General features: G+C 35.7%; 1 protein-coding gene across 2 annotated transcripts in view; it reads right to left on the bottom strand.

The window, feature by feature from the left end:
• The window catches only part of LOC107041828 (protein RRP5 homolog), an 88,308-nt gene that overhangs the window by 58,163 nt on the left and 12,764 nt on the right, over positions 1-17,381 (bottom strand). The gene's annotated exons all lie outside the window — the stretch shown is intronic.

Below are 17,381 nucleotides of genomic sequence, written 5' to 3'. Positions count from 1 at the left end.
CTCTCTCTCTCTCTCTCTCTCTCTCTCTCTCTCTGTCTCTCTCTCTCTCGCTCTCTCTGATCTGATCCATTTAACTGTTATAAATCCTCTTCTCTGACATTCTTTTATGTGATGAACTTTGATTTCACTAACGTGTCTCAACTTATTCCCTCCACTAGTCTTAGCATTAACTATTGCAGCTCTATTATCACACCATTGAACCATCGGAAGTGGGGGTTCGATCGGAATCAGTCTTAAGGAATTATAAATCGAAAGCATCTCCTGACTCGCCTCGCTCATAGCTACATACTCAGCCTGACAGGTGGATAGAGCCACATATGTTTGTTTATGAGTACGCCAGACTATAGTGTCTCCAAATAATTTAATCAAAAACCCACAAGTAGTTAACGAATTCTTACAATCCGCGAAACTAGCGTCTGAGTAACTTTGTATATTATCTAATTCACCTGTATATTTCAAACTTAAAGAGGTTGTCCCTCTCAAATATCTAAATACTCTCTTCACCATCATCACTGATTGGATTCACCTGGTGCCTACTCAAAACATTTACTGCATACGAGATCTCTGGTCTTGTTTCAACACACCATCGTCGCTATTCTCTTCCCTCGCCTTTCTCTCCTGATTTGTAACTTGTGTAGTGTTCATTGGTGTTCTTTGGGTGTGTGATCTATCAAAACTGAATTTCAGAAGTATCTTTTTAATATATGTTTCTTGACTCAAACTCATAACTCCATTCTCTCTATCTCGCCTAATAGTAATACTTAAAACTTCTTCGGTTCACCTAAAATCGTCATTTCCAATTCCAACCTTAACTTTGTTTTAACTTCTTCTAATTTCATTTCATCACTACTCGCCAACAAAATATCATCTACATAAAGTAGTAAAATTAAAAATTTCTCTCCATCGCGCCAAGTGAACAACCATGGTTCTAAATCTGAATTCTTCAACCCCATACTCAATGCGACTTCAGTAAATTTAATGTTCCACCGTTTGGGACTTATTCGAAGTCCGTAAAGTGCTCTCTCCAACTTACACACCTTATCTCCTTTCTTTATCAGTATGTGATGTTCCATCTGGTATCTCCATAAAAATCTCCTCATCTATCTCTCCATTCAAAAATGCTGTTTTCACATCCATTTGACAAACTTCTAAATCATATTTATTTATTATTGCTAGCACTGCCCTAACTAGAGGTAGTCTAGATACTGGAGCATACGTTTCCCACAACTCATATACATTTTTATCTTTGAATCCTCGAATAACTAATCTTGCCTTAAATCTCACCTTCCCATCAATCTCAATTTTTCGCTTGAAAACCCATTTAGAATCAATAATGTTTAGTCTCTGTCCGTTGCTCATCTTAAACGGTCTATTTACAATTTTCCACACCTGATTTTTCTCCATAGAATTCAACTAGTCTTTAATCGCTGATAGCCGCGAATTTTTATCTTCACTCTGAATTGCTTCTCTATAATTAGTTGGATCAGAATTTATCTTTGATAAAAGTGCATATATGCTCTCATCGTTTGCTTTTCCCACCTTTGATTCTATTTCATGATCATTAAAACAACTCAGAAAAACACTCGCCTTTAAATTCTCGTCAATTGGCATCTCAGAAAAACTTGTATCATTTATGTTGTTACTTTTGACTTCAGATATTTCTTTCGACAACAAAAATTCTCTTCTGAGTCTCCCTCTTTTGCGTTTGGATTCTCCCTCCGATTTTGAAATTGTCTCAATCTCACCTTCATTTCCATCGAATTTAACAAACCAATTTCCCTTATCAACAGTCTTACCTACCTCCGGAAAATCTTTGATATCAGTCTTTTTATATATATCTCTATAAACCAATTTTTCGTTAAACCTGACGTGTCTACTCTCGTAATATTTTCCATCTTCCGGTCTCAAGAAGGAATATCCTGAAGGTGTATATCCAACAAGAATAACACGCATGGCTACAGCTCGAAATTTAGGACCCGTCTTTCTCTGAAATTTCATGAATGCTACACTTCCAAATCTTTTTATTTGATTAATGTTAAAACTGTAATTCGGGGCAAATCTCTCCAAAGGCGTTACCATATCGTTCGACTTATGAGGAGTGTGATTGTATGCATACACACCTGCTGATAACGCTAAACCCCACACTCTCCGGCAATTTTGAATCGTACATATATGATCTAATTTTCTTTTGAATCGTCTGATTAAAGCGTTCCGATACTCCATTATGTTCCGGAGTATCAGGACACGCTAGTTGTAACTCCGCGTCTAGTTTATCCACTACTTCTATCGTGTACCCACCTGTAAATTCTGTCCCGTAATCAGATCGAAGATAACACACCTTCGCATCGTAACCCAGTAGATTACGTGCACTTTTTACAAACATTTCCAAACATAAACCGGTTTCAGTCTTTCTTTTCATGGGATATGCCTTCGCGAAACGCGAATAATCATCTATAAACACTCCTATAAATCGATAATTCTTGGGATGTGAGCATGGAGAAATTGGACCCATTACATCGGAGTGTATAATTTGCAACGATTGTGTTGCTCTCCTGCGCGTCGTTGGGAATGGCAATCTATTAAACTTTGATACTAAACACACCTCATAATTTACAAATGGCTCATCAAATACTACATTATTTAATTCTTTATTGTTGGGAAATTTTGATTGCAATGCTTTAAGATAAGCTAACGATGCGTGTCCAAATCTCATATGCCACAGCATCGCTTTATAATTCTGAGTAAACATCTTATTTACCTTTTGAAAGGGTGTTACTTCATCTGTTATGTCTTCATAGGGTGATTCTTCAATATTATGTATTTTCCGATCCCATACGGTAAAATCAAAATTTGATTATTCATATGGAATTTCTCTCTCGACTGTTTTCTCACCTTGATCTATTGTCTCGCCACCTATCTCACCTTTCTCTTTCTCTACCCTCATCTCTGTTTTCTCACCTGGTTCTTCATCACCTTTCTCATCTTTAGAATTCTCTTGTAACTTTGCTGTTGCGCTTCGTGTATAATATTTTCTCACCTCAGACTCACCACTCGCTAAATTCGCTATTACTCGCCTATTAGTATACTTGACTGAACGATCATCTCTAGAGTTAAATTTGTTCATTTCTAAATCTATTATCCAATATGGTTGTTTGTACATGCCTGAGATAAACGACTCGTTTGATTTTGGATCAAATATATCTATTTTTTTCGTTGTCAAGGTAAATAGCAAGTCCCATTTCTACGAACCTTCGTAAGGACAGCAAATTTGCTTTAAATATAATTTTAGAGTGAGTCAAATGCTCTGTTGCACCTGAGTCGACTAGTCTGCAATATATTTGTTTCGGTTTAATTCTTGAGTTTCGCTAGTCATTGCTTTGATTCCAGATAAATTACACTTTATTGCCATCAAATTATTCTGTATATTCATCATTCCATTTGGATCTGATTTACCTTTGTTTGAACTGTTCCCATCATTTGGTTTATCCGAATTCTTCTGATTGGACTGATTAGTCTGATTTTGCTTATTTCCATTTGAATTATTTTTGTTATAATGGTACTGAGAACTGTGTCCTCCTCTTGCTCTACGACTATCGAATCTCCCTCTTTTCCCACCATGACTATTCTCACCATTACCTCTCCTCTTCAAACCTCGCCTATATCTATTCCCCCCTGAACCTCGAGATTGGTTACTAAATTTATTATTGTATCCTGAATTACCTTTTGAATAACCCGACCGATCATTCTTTCGACCAGGACACAATTTTGCAATGTGGTTTCCCACCTCATTGCACTTGTAGCACCTCATGCCCTGTCCAGAGTTTGGACATTCGTTCCCATAGTATCCAAATGCCTGACACTCATAGCACCTTGGAATATTTGGCGTAGCAAGGTTTGCTGCTCTCACCTCTTTCTTTTTATCAGCACCCATCTGATTCTTTGCTGCCTTATCCTGCATCACCAACATTTTCAAATCCTCATATGAAATACCCTCACCTTTTGACGATTAAGAAACTCTAGAGGCTGAATGGATGGTACTGACACTTTAACAGCATTATAAAATGCATCTCTTTTCTCGATATCTGATAATGGAATAGCACCAGGGGCATTCTCATAATCTCTAAATTGTATCTTCAAACTATCCAATAAACTCTACTGCTGTCATTTTACCAAGAATGTATTTCATGTTATTTAAAAGTTTTCTAACTGCAGGTGATGTTATGTTTGTTTCGCATCTTTTGATTTCTCTTAATTGTTGCAAAAGTTTAACTGGATCTTTTATTTCAATTACTTTTGAATGATAATATCTATTGAGATGATTTATCAAGATGTCACGAACTTTGAATTTCTGTTCCTCTAGTGTTTTCTCTTCTACTACTATTTCAATTTTCTCGTCAATTATGTGAAGCAATTTTTTCTATCTCAGTTCTGAGGTAACGTAATGATAGAAAAGTTCAAATTTCATCTTTTGATGCAACATTTATTCTTCTCACGTTTTCCCCTTTAACTATTTCAAATTTTAATGACTCTGTGACTTTTTTAACTATTTTCTGCATTTGACTTTCCTGACTTTCAATTTTTTCTTCTTTTGATTCTTTGACTGTACTTTTTAGTTTTTCTGCAGCCCCTGATGGCGCTTTCTCATCTTCTTCTTGATCAGAATTACTCACCTCATCTCGCCTGTGAGTATTATCCTCACAAATCTGATCAAGAGTTTGAACAGCCCTCGCCACATTTGTCAGTTGTATCTGATAATTCTCCTGCATTTTTTCCATCCAGTCTTTCATATCATTCGTCGCCCGTTGTTCCTTTCTAGTTAATTTCAGCAACTCAACAATCTGTTCTGTCGATTTACTCGAAGCGGCACAGAAACCGTGCACTGCTGTAACAAGCTCACTCAACTTACTCTTCTGAGCCTCCAGTCTCTCTGATAGTGAAATTTCATTTTTGTTGTCTTTGGTAACTACAGTCTCTGGGGTTTTACTCTCTTGTGGGACAACTGTAATATTAAAGAGACCTGGAGCCTCATTTATAATTAGAGGTTTGTTTGATTTCCCTTTGTTTATAGTCTCAATTAATGCATCAGAAGTCTTATTGATTTGTCTTTCCACTCGCCTTCTCCCCAACATTCTCGCCATTTAGTTCTCTCACCTCACTTTCCTCACCATTCTCTGAAACCTTCATCTCAGTGGCAGATCATTAATAATCTTGTCTTCACTCCATTCTATAAGACTGTTCCACTGTTCATCATTCATCATTCTCTTTTCTGTGTGGGAGAAATTTAATTTATTAGATATTTCAATTATTTGCCGAGGACTGTAGCCCAAGACCAGTTGACCGAACAACAAGTATGGCTGGCCTCAGGATGAATAGGCATGTTAAAAATCCGAACACAAGATTTTCCCCATGCCTATCCTAGATAGTTAGGTCTTGTAATACCGAACGCAAATACACAATTGCTGACCGGCTTTCCAGAGCGACCATAATTGTAAATATGGATTTTTATGACTAGTATTTGATTCAATATTTGGAACGGAGTGTCTTTTATATGTGTGTCGTATGCCGGCCTACAATCACACGTGCACTTCCGTCCGCATGCATGCATTTAATTCAATTCATCATATCAACTGAGCTCACCAGTTTTGTAACCAAAACCTCTCTCTGGTATTATCAATAAGGTTTCTCCCTAAATGACCAGGGAGACCTGTTCTCCCCTGTGTATTTCATTCAATCAAACAAATTTTTCAGTTCTCTTACACTCTCACCGCTTATTAATTTAAATTTCATTTTCATTGAATCGATCCATTCTCATTCAGAGAATACAAATCATTGTGCACTAGTATTCCCCGAATGTTAATTTACCGGTATCCATGGTGATGCGCGCGCACACTGAAACAGGCACGAGAGACTCCAACGCACTTTTTTTTTAATTTTAATTTTTCTTTCTCTTTATTCATCTGTTTGCTCGAGCAACCTACGACTGCAGCCTATCGTCTCTGTCCCCATCCCAATGTTGCGCGCGCACACATTGCGTCTTCTCTCAATCTCGTTGGACTGACACTATTTTATTATTTCGTCTGTCATATTACCTCATGGCGTTCCCATGTTCTGCCCGCCAAGTCACCACGCTTGGCCGATGCACTTTATACTTATTTATCAAAGTAATGATGCACTTTATACTTATTTATCAAAGTATACTTACTATTTATACTTAGTTAAGTATAAAGATGGACTTTATACTTATTTATCAAAGTAACTTACTTGATTCTTCCATTCTTTCAATTTTTTCATCTGATTGATCTCCACCAGATTCAGCCATTGTCCTTTTCTATTCTCACCAGTCAGGTATGCATTCAGCACCCACCCGGCTTTTTCTCTCATTTCAATTCAGTTTTAATTTATTTTTATTTCAACAAACACGCGCAGTGGAAGCGTAATTATGGTTTACACAGCTCGGGCCTATAACCTGAAGGATTATTAGGCGGAAGAACGTGGAATAAATTATTATGTATATTAGAATAATCAAAGTCTTTATTCACGAAACACACCGTTCAACGGTCAGCGTACAAGCGAAGTATTTTATAGTTTCCGCTCTCGCGCCGTGCAGTGCCTGTGGCATACCACTCATGTCGGTAAGAGAGAACGTAGAGTAGGCGATCTACATTTTCAACATGTTACTTTTGAAGGAATCAGGTGGCTGGACACATAAGTACGTAATCATTGGGGTAAACAATCGAGTGATTACGAAGAGCGGGGTCAAAATATCAAAAATTGCCGCTAAAAGATAAGAACAAAACATGCGCAATCGACGGGAGTTGCTGGGTAAAATGGGATAGTGGAGTAAAATAGACTATATGTAGTGTAAATTTGCGTTTTTTGAGAGTGAATCATTATTCACTAACAAAAAACGCAAATTTATGTTGTCTATCTATGGCCGTTTTTTTGTTGCTATTACTTGTGATGATCACCAGATTAGAGATGTCTGAAGTCAATTGAAGGGATATTAATTTTTTTCTTCTCGTATACCCTTTCGGGTCTTTAGGATTTGTTTCCTTCCCACCCCCCAAACCCCTGTACCGTATTTGCCGAAGGACAAGGGAAAACCTCATTTGAGGGAAAAACCTGCCCAGATACAGTCGGCTCTCGCGAAACTCCCGCTCTACAAGGAAACCGTGAGATTTAGAGTGTCACAAATTTTGGCCCCCCCAGCCGGGAATCGAACCCGGGTCTCCCGCATACCAATCCCACACTCTAACCACGCAGCCACCGCCGTCGGTGAAGGGATATTAATTATTCTTGTTGTCTATATATGTCGCTTTTTTTTTCACCGATGTAGGGTGTGAGAGGGACTTATCGGAATGAATTACGTTTGACGATTACTTAATATGTTGGCAAGTTTATCTCCAACGATATAAACGTAAATATCTCGGAAATTAGGAACGACGAAGGGACCCCCTTTTGTTACGAATCTCCACAAACATCTGAAATATTATGAGGTATTCCATGCCAAATGAGTCAACGGCTGACCCTCACCCTCTTGAAAATTCATGACGATTCTTCCTACGATTGGGGGGATTGGAAAACTATCTCTCAAATTTTTTCAGTTTTTTTTCAAATTGTTCCCTTTTTTTTCATAACTCGAGTTCTAGTCATCCGATTTCGATTTATCAGGAGTAAAATTTTTTCATTTTTTACCGCCTATAGGAATATTTCTTGTAAATTTTCTTTCCAATCCCTAGATGCTCAAAGTAACGAATTTTCGAGAAAAAAAATTGAAATTCTTGAATTTTGTCAATTACGTCACGGTTGATTGTTTTTTTTTTCAGTAATTCCTATAATCAAAACATGAATTTTGAGTCGTCATACATGTTGGGTTTCGTCCTGGATCTAATTAATTTTTAATTTTTCGTTTTCAAAATTCCGCGAATTCGGTAAAAATACCTCAAAATGGCATTGATTGACTTCGATTACAAACAGTATGGAGTGAATTTAAATATATACCTATATATTAGGGACCATTGAAATATTACGTCGCACGTTTTTTGGACTTATCCGACCCCCTGCCCCCCCCCCAGTCTCAGACCGTCACAAAACATGAACCCTCCCTTATCTATTACGTCACACAATTCACAACCCACTCCCCCCTGTTATAACAAATACTTCAGTTATTTCATGAATTTGAATTGGAAAGAAACGAAAATAAGGAAGAGATCGCAAAGGATGGGTTAAACATTTGAATCAGTAACCGACGCTATTTGAACACTTCATAAGTTATAAAATTGTCATCGCAGCATTTTGAAATTATTTTCCGCAGCATTTTGAAATTCTTTGAAAAAATTGGAAGAAATAGCAGAACCTCTTTTTTTCGTGAACCTGAAGACACAAAAAAATTGCATTTGCAACTCCCTCGATTGAAAATTGCAAAAAAGGTGTAACAAAACAACTTGAGAAACCCCCTCCCCCCTTGTCGGACAGCGTCACAAACTACGACCCTCCCCCCTTAATCGTGTGACGGAATATTTGAACGTTCCCATTACATATTTTTTCGATACATACTTAAAGTCGTTTTAGGGTGTTTACATAATTTTAAAAAAAAATCGATCCTGGAAGAAACCCAACATGTATGACGGCTCAAAATTCTCGTTTTGATTATAGGAATTACTGAAAAAAAAATCAAAGTAATCAACCGTGACGTAATTGCCAAAATTCAAGTTTTTCAACTTTTTTTTTCGGAAATACGTTATTTTCAGCATTTCAAGATTGAAAATTTGTTTTACAAAACCATTCTTATAGGTGGTAAAAAATGGAAGATTTTGACCCTTAATAAATCGAAATCGGATGAGTAGAACTGGAGTTATGAAAAAAAAATGGAACAATTTGAAAAAATCCGAGAAAAAATCATATCTCCAAACTGGGCTCCCAAAAAAATCTGAAAAAAATTGAGAGATAGTTTTTCAAGCCCTCGGAGACAGGCCTTTTTGTTTTAATAAATATTCAACTAGAACAGATAATATGCGACACTGAAACGACAAAAGGCAATGAATAAATGGCTGAAGGCCTACACCTGACGCGGCCTGGGTCAAGAACTGTCAGGGCTCAAGATCCACTTTTATTATTTTAATCGACCGATAATATAATTGGTTTGGGCGCCAGTTAGTTTATTCTTACTAACAACGTTTTCCCGGCAATCTCAGGGAGTGGAAAGTTGGAAGACCCTTAATAAACAATTCGACAGAGAGAGAGAGATAAAAAGACAAGGCAAGAACACTAATAATTACTCACGTTTTAGATCGACAATTCCCACATTATTTATACAGACTCTCGGTTGCTCACTCTTCCACACAATACAAATTGACACACACATATATATATATATATATATATATATATATATATATATATATATATATATATATATACGATTAGACCTTATTCACGCGCTGCCAGGGCAAGAGTGACGCGAAAACCTGTTGAGCCCTTCAATCGCACAGTCGAGTGCGTATTCGACTATTTTGGCGGCTGCGCCCTAGTTGCCGACTAATGGCGTCGGGGCGGAATAATTCAAATTAGGATGAATTAGAATAATAGCAATCGACAATTTTACATGGGGTAAATTTTTACGGCAGTTTACGGGGCAACCGAGAGTGAGGGTAGGACGGCATCGACGTGAAGGAAAAATAAGATCTGGATAATAATATCTCCTGTCATACCTCCAATTATAGGAAAAATCGCCATCAATTTTCAAGAGGGTGAGGGTCACCCGTTGACTCATTTGGCATGGAATACCTCATATCGAATTTGATTATATGATGAATTCTATGAATAGAGCCCATATGAATTGGAATGAACCGTTAATTCACATTACCGAGGTACAGGATAATGAGTCAGTCAGTCATCAGAATTGAGTTCCGAAAATACAATATTTCTCAAGTTTCTATTTTATCGCTTTCCCCGGACTTCTTCAAACAATTATGTTTGTTTTTATTTTCATGGTATAGTCTGCCTCGCTGTACATTTTTTGCTTCGTACCCATTCTACTCTGCCGTGCATTTTACCCCGCTACCCCCTATTTATAAAGCTAACGGTATTATATGAATTAAACTATATATTTTAAAGGAAAATAATGTTGGGGGACATCACGTTCTTCATTCACGTACTTCCACGAAACTCCACTGATGGAGAACAACAAATTTTATTGAGGCACTCAATAACAGCACTGGCTTTACGTGAGGAAGAAAATAATTTTGAATTTTGTTGTTACTATTATCGTAGCCCGAATGTTTGAGAATAACCCATTTTATTGGGGTACTCAAAAAAATTACCGACCGGTCGGTTCTCAGCCAGGTCAAGTCATAAATGAGCTACCTCACCTTTATTTTACCTCTATATTCGTTTTAAACTTTCTTCCCCCATAAAGTGTATTCGCCCAAAATCATTCATTTTTTCCCCAAATTAATTGATCAGTATCAGGTATCAGGTAACCCTTTAAGATATCAAAACCATGGTAAAGAAAGAAAGAATATGTACATCGTACATAGTGTACACCCAGAAAAATTATTTCATGGGATCAAATAAATAAGTTCATTCAAATAGTACGAAATGAAGTTTGTATTCAAATTAATACAATTTTTTTTATTTGAGGTCCTGTGACGGGGAGGTTTCACTAACACCCAGCGCTAAAGCACGGTTGCTCGTACCTTCACTCCCGCTCACACCGACATGGATTGGTAGGACTTTCTCGTCAGAGGGTTAAATAACGGTTTTTTTTCCTTAGTAATGAATCTTTATTTGAACCAAACAAATTTTTTACTGATAGCAAATAAACTTTTTTGTTACATCAAGAAAAAAATTTTATTCGAATTAGATATTTTTTTGTTTGAAATTAATAAAAATTCATTTCATTCTAATGATTTACAAATTATACAGAACAATAATGTAAGAATGATTAAAAAAAAATCCAATCTATTAGTCGATAAAACAAGAGAGACAGAAGAGAAATTTGAATGATTGTTGTCACTTCTTTTATCGACCCAACAATATCAAAGAAACACGCCGCAAACCTAACCCTAGTAAGGGGGCAGATCCACGTCAAATCGACCACTAAAAAACATCGATATCAGGGATTTGCTCGCCGATTTTTTGCTAACATCAGTGACATAAAAAAAAATTCCTAAATGTTCAGCCCTTAATATTGATTCATATCGAAGTTATGATTTTTTCAATTTCCCAAGTTTTTTTTCGATATTTGTGACGCAATTTCGAAAAACGGTTATGTACGCTCGAATTTTGGAAGTGACTAGAGAAATGATCGACCTTTACAAAATGTATGATAAAATCTTTCAGAAAATCGGTGATTGAAGGTCGTAAGTCCATTTTTAGCTGAGTTATGAGATAAACAATTTTCATTTTCGAATTAGGATATCTCAAAAACCTAATTTTTTAAAAATCTGAAATTTTAACCACATATTCTCAGCATATTGGACTATACTTTCACCAAGTTATAAGGATTATTTTGCACTCCATCTCATTTTAGAGAAGGTTCAAGCAAAGTTAAAATCTGTTAATCTCGAAATTTCCACAAACAAACGATGCAATTTTCATAAAGTTAGTTTGGTCTGACAGAGGGAAAACATAGTTTGAAAATAAAAGCAATTACTTTCAATTCCACTCAGCCGATCCCGAGTTATTGACAGTTTAGTAAAGTCCGTTGTTTGAGAATCCTCCAAGACGTAAGAATAGACAGTGGCAAAAAACTGACATTACTCAACTGTCAATAACTCGAGATCGGCAGAGTGAAATTGAACATAATTGCTTTCATTTTCAACCTATTTTTTCTCGCTTTAAGACAAAACTAACTTTATCGCAATTGCATCGTTTGTTTGCGGCAATTTCGAGATTGACAGATTTTAACTTTGCTTCAACCTTCTCTAAAATGAGAATGAGTGCAAAACAGTTGTTACGTCTGGAGACGTATCGCATTTTTATTGAAATGAAAGAAAAATTGATAATGATTGAAAAATAATGGAATTAGAAAATAATGAATAATACGTGGTTTCAAAAAGCATTTCGCATTGGAGGTAATTGAAAGCGAGTCTCATTTTTAATCGATATTACTCGTGAAAATATAAGGAATTTAATGAAGAAAAAAAGGTATAAAAAGAAAAGAATAAGTTCATGTAACGATCATGTGATCGTTGGGTGGCAACACTTTGAATTGTCTCCAAGAGCGTTATCACCAGGAGGTTCAGGTATCCGTGCCGAGGTGTACCTTGGTGCATCGACATCATGTCATGCCCCCTCCTTTGACAAACACATCAAAATTCATACACATACATTAATTAGTACATCCACGCAATCCGAGGTAATAAAAGAGCGTCGATGCACCCCCAAAGTTAGTTCCCGCCGTTCATCGTTCCCGGTCATTTCTCGCGTCATCTAAACCATTCAAAAGTTGAAGAATTTGGTCCCTCGTCTTTTTTTTTCTCTCTTCAAGAGAAACTAATTAAAGTGTGAACTTCCGTTCCAAAAAATTGTAAATTTCTTTTACGTGAAATTATTGTGAAATTTTTATAAATATTAGCGGGATTAATTGTGAACTGAAAAAAAATCTGTGTAAATTTTTTTTTTTAACCAAATCGCTAACCAACCGAATATTGGATTACTTCAAGAAACTACAACAAAATGGATGAGTAAAACAAAATAAATAATAAATTTGATTTAAATCGGGAAATGAATTTTATATTCTATGACAATTTATATTTAAAATTGGTGAAAATTAATCCATTTGTAAATTGTTTAATTCAAAGAATTCGATTTCGTTAAAATTTGAATATAATTTAAATAAATATTGACTGCATTTATTGTGAATTTTTATCCTCTATTATTCTAACAATTCACCCGACTCCAATCCCGAGCTATTACCGAAAGGTAGGCTCAAAATCGGAGAAAATAACTGTCATAATTTTCCAGAATTTATTGGATTATTAAAATTACAATTGAATATTTATTGGGAAATCATGACGTAACACAGTTCTTGTAACTTGGTGAAAAGATAGTCCAATATACTGAAAATATGTGGTTAAAATTTCACATTAAAAAAAATGAGGTTTCTGAGATATCCTAATTCGAAAATGAAAATTGTTTATTTCATAACTCAATTAGCAATGGACTTACGACCTTCCATCACTGATTTTTTCAAAGATTTCATCATATATTTTGTGGAGGTCGATCATTTTTCCGGTCATTTTGAAAATTAGAGCGTACAAAACCGTTTTTCAAAACCGGGTCAAAAATATCGAAAAAAACTTGGGCAATTGAAGAAATCATAACTCCGATATTTATCAATATTAAGGGCTAAAAATTTAGGAAATGTTTTTTTTTTATGTCACTGATGTTGGAAAAAAATCGGCGACCAAATCCCTGACATCGATGTTTTTGAGTGGTTGATTTGACGCGGATCTGCCCAAGGACTGCTTTACGAAACGCCGCTGAAAACCTGACGTTAGCCACGGAAAGAAAAACGTGATGAGAAAAAAAGAAAATCGTCCATCTGTTAAAAGTAACTTGATTCCTTCAGAAATTCCAGATATTTTGTTATTCTGGAAGATACTATAATTGTCTAGATGTTTCAATTGACAAATCTACTTTTTATTTTTTCATTTTTCCGCTCTGCCAGTCAATGGCAAAGAAAAGGAACTGCGCGCAGCGGTGTTTACCTCCTATGGCGACCAATCTGGAGTGGAATAATCTATATACTAAAATCGAGTTTAAGGTCTCCGTCAAGGCACCCCAATCCAGAATTAAATCAACGCACCCCCAACGTTAGCTCCAAATAAAAAAAAATAAAATTCAAGTGCGAATTTAATGCATCATCTCAATCAGAAGACGTGCCTCTGAGGGCGGGAAGTTCCTCACCTAAATAACACGTGATTTCGACCATTCTTGATCCCCATTTTGTTTCACCATCAATAGAAGGAAGAAAAAATCATTCAGTCGTGTAAATATTAGCCTTTTTCATTGCGTGTTTATTTTCAGGTTGAAAATTTTGCGTTTCTTTCAAACCGATTTTTTCTGGTTTAAATTTTGACATATTTCTTTGTGGGCTAAAATGTCGGTGAAGCAGGTGACCCCCTCACCCCCCTTGCTTGTTACAGTTCAATTGTTTTACCGACATTTCTTTCCTCAATGAAACATGTCAAAATTTAAACCAGAAAACATCGTTTTCAAAGAAACGCGAAATTTTTAACCTGAAAATAAACACGCGAAGAAAAACACTATATGTTTCACATAAGTATAATCACACGTGGAAGTTTTTCTCAGAGAACGTGATTTGCTCAAACGCGGAGTATTCTTTCGGTTAATATGACGTTTTATTGTATAATTTTGCAACTTTTAGCGGAATATATAAGTAATGTGGAGTCAGAAGGGCGTAACGTCACTCGTCGCTTCAATTCTATGGAGTTTATGAGACAAAAGAGTTTTTTCTTTCAATCGTGATGATCTCAAAGACATAATTTTTTTAATGGATGAATCTGTGAAAAGAAAAAAAAAGAAAAAACAAAAAAAACAGAGAGCTAGAGGTTGAAGGATTTGACATGGAATATCTCATATAACTTTTCCCATGCGATTTAATTCAAAATCTATGGGAAATAACAATTTTAATGGTGTTCCATTTTATCCAAGGGAGTTACTTCACTCTGTCCTTCATTCTTTCCCGGTTTTATCTTCAATTTTCAAAGATATTATCTGTTCAGCCATGAATTTCAATAAGAATTCATTTATTGGTGGGATAATTCGATGAGAAACAGCAATTTTTTGTCATTTTCAGTAGTTCACTCACTCAAAGTCTTAATAGCTACCAAACAACTACGAAAGACTAACTTCTTTTAATACGAAAATATTCATTTTATCCATAATTTTTGGTAAAAATTACAGATTTTATTGTAAATTAGATTTTTGAGATAATCGCTATTGAAAACAAGTGGGAAATTGCTCTTATATCGGATATAGTACAGTTTAAAAAAAAAAAAATTAGCAATATGCTTCCGAAGAGTCATTTTGCATACTGTTCTTTTTTATCATATATAATTCATACTTCATTTTATTTCATTAAATTGAATGTGTTTCTTGTCAACTAATTGTGTCGGATTTTCCGTTTAGTTAGTTGAATCCCATTTCAGGTATTTAAACCTGATATTTCAGTTGCTCATAACAGGTTTGCATGAATCCGCCGGAATGGAAATAAATTATCTCAATATTATTAAATATGTATCTATGCCACTCCTTTATTTAATTGATGTGAGGTCGAATTAATTCCCGTTAATAATAATTAAATCAATTTAAACCTTATTCTTCCATTTAAATGGTTAATGCAAATGTATTTTCCACAATAATGAAAAACCAACAAGCTTTCGAATACTATGAGAATAATTTTTGAAATTCTTGTATAAATCAAATGAAAGAATGATGCTCTAAATTATCATAAAATTTGAGTCGAAGTTTCGTGGCATTTGACCATCAAAAAATTTACTCTTTCAAGAAATTGCTTACGTTCCTCCTTAATATTCTTTAAGTGTATTCTTGAAGAAAAATTTCATAGCTCCAACGATAGCTGGTATATTAATGATGATTTAAAATAAATTGGATCGCAAAAAACTGCAAATTTCCAAAAAATCGTATGTTTCGCAATTATCAATATGTTTAATTAAATTATATTGTTTTATGATTTTTTCTCTTCAAAATATTGGCCTGATGCCCAACTTTTCAGAAAAAAATTGGTAAAGGAATCCCCGGCATCGAATTTTTTGGATTTCGGATTTGGCGTGGAACTGCCCATAACAAAATCATTTGGGAATCCCGTGAGAATGAATTTCCCCAGGAGATAAATACGCCTTTTACGCCCTTTCGTTAATTGAACGGACAAAGCAACCATTTTTTTCTTGATAAACATTAAAAACGTAAAAACTTAATGAAGAAAAAAATGGAATTGAATAATTGGAATATTCATCCAAAAATTTTTGTTCATATCAATGCTGAAGTACAAAAGAGAAATACTGGAAAAAACGTCTAGGGTGTTCATAGCACCCCACGCGAGGATAACAGAGATAAAATTATTTTTCGCTGTTATTCCGTGGTTCCTGCAATTTTTAGTTCAAGATCCAATTTCTGGAAATTGATGAAGAGTCGAATTTGAATCAAACAGCGTCATTCAATAATTAATAAAGATTATTATTTATTATTAAATTAATTATGAATGACCATTGATGCAATCGTGAGCGCAAGTACTTGGATTCATGCATCCAGTTCTCTTGCGGAGATCTCCCATTCATTTTCATTGGGCACCACTGGTATACCTTCATCATTTGTCCAATTGCAACTACTTCTGCCATCTCTAAAGTCAAATTAGTACTAAGGAATTCGCCCGATAACAAATGAATAGTATTAATTTCTGCTATATCGACACTGTTTAACAGACGAAAATGGTGGTGTACGCAAAGAGGATTGACTAAAGTAGAGGCTCAGATCTCGGGGTTGAAGTGACCCCAAGCCAAAAATAGTTCGACCCCAACGGAGGGATGGCGCCACGGTCGAATCTGACGGCTGGGCGGCCTGCCTGCGCGGGTAACTCGGCAGTAGCCGTCCCGTTGTCACAGGGATAGTTTCGGACGGGAATTTATGCTCTCCTCGTCCTCAACATGTTTTTAATGTTTTTCAGGTGATTCATTTGCTGGCTAATTAATATTAAGGAATGAAACCCAGACGGTGTGATGGAGAATTGTACGATCAAACGAACTTACCTGTAAGTGAAGTTCAATCGTGATTATATGAAGAGCCTCGTCGAGAGATTTTAATAACTTGTAGTAGTCCGCCTGCGGCTACATGGAGCCACACGCCTTCAGAAACCATAGAAAAAGTTGGCTGTGGCACCTCGGCGTTGAGGGCTCGCCATCTTATCATTAGTTTAAAGTTAAGCAATAGTGTAGAAAAAATTGGACGGGTTTGGGAAAGCTAGTTGGGAGGGACTGAAGATCTCGACGAGGCTCTTCATATAATCACGATCGAACTTCACTTACAGGTAAGTTCGTTTGATCGTACAATTATATTCGAGCCTCGTCTTCGAGATTTTAATAACTTGTAGATGTTCAGAGAACATCCAATTTTTTCTTTTTGTTTGTTTTTTTTTTTTTAATCAAAATCCCAGATTTAATATGAATATGAATATTAAAGAGTTTAAAGACGAATGTTAATGGACAAAAAGAATGGTTATTGACGGAACCATATTCAATATAACTTTGACAAAAAAGCTTTGATCAACGGCAATTATAGAAATGTACAAATCGTACTTCTAAACCTTTCGAGACTTACTCGTTTTCTCACAGCAG

This window comes from Diachasma alloeum, unplaced genomic scaffold (assembly GCF_001412515.2).
Source record: "Diachasma alloeum isolate Michigan unplaced genomic scaffold, Dall2.0 Dall_scaffold_00380, whole genome shotgun sequence".
Taxonomy (NCBI): Eukaryota; Metazoa; Arthropoda; class Insecta; order Hymenoptera; family Braconidae; genus Diachasma; species Diachasma alloeum.
The sequence above is the reverse complement of the archived record's forward strand: the minus strand, read 5'-3'. Positions and strand labels throughout refer to the sequence as shown.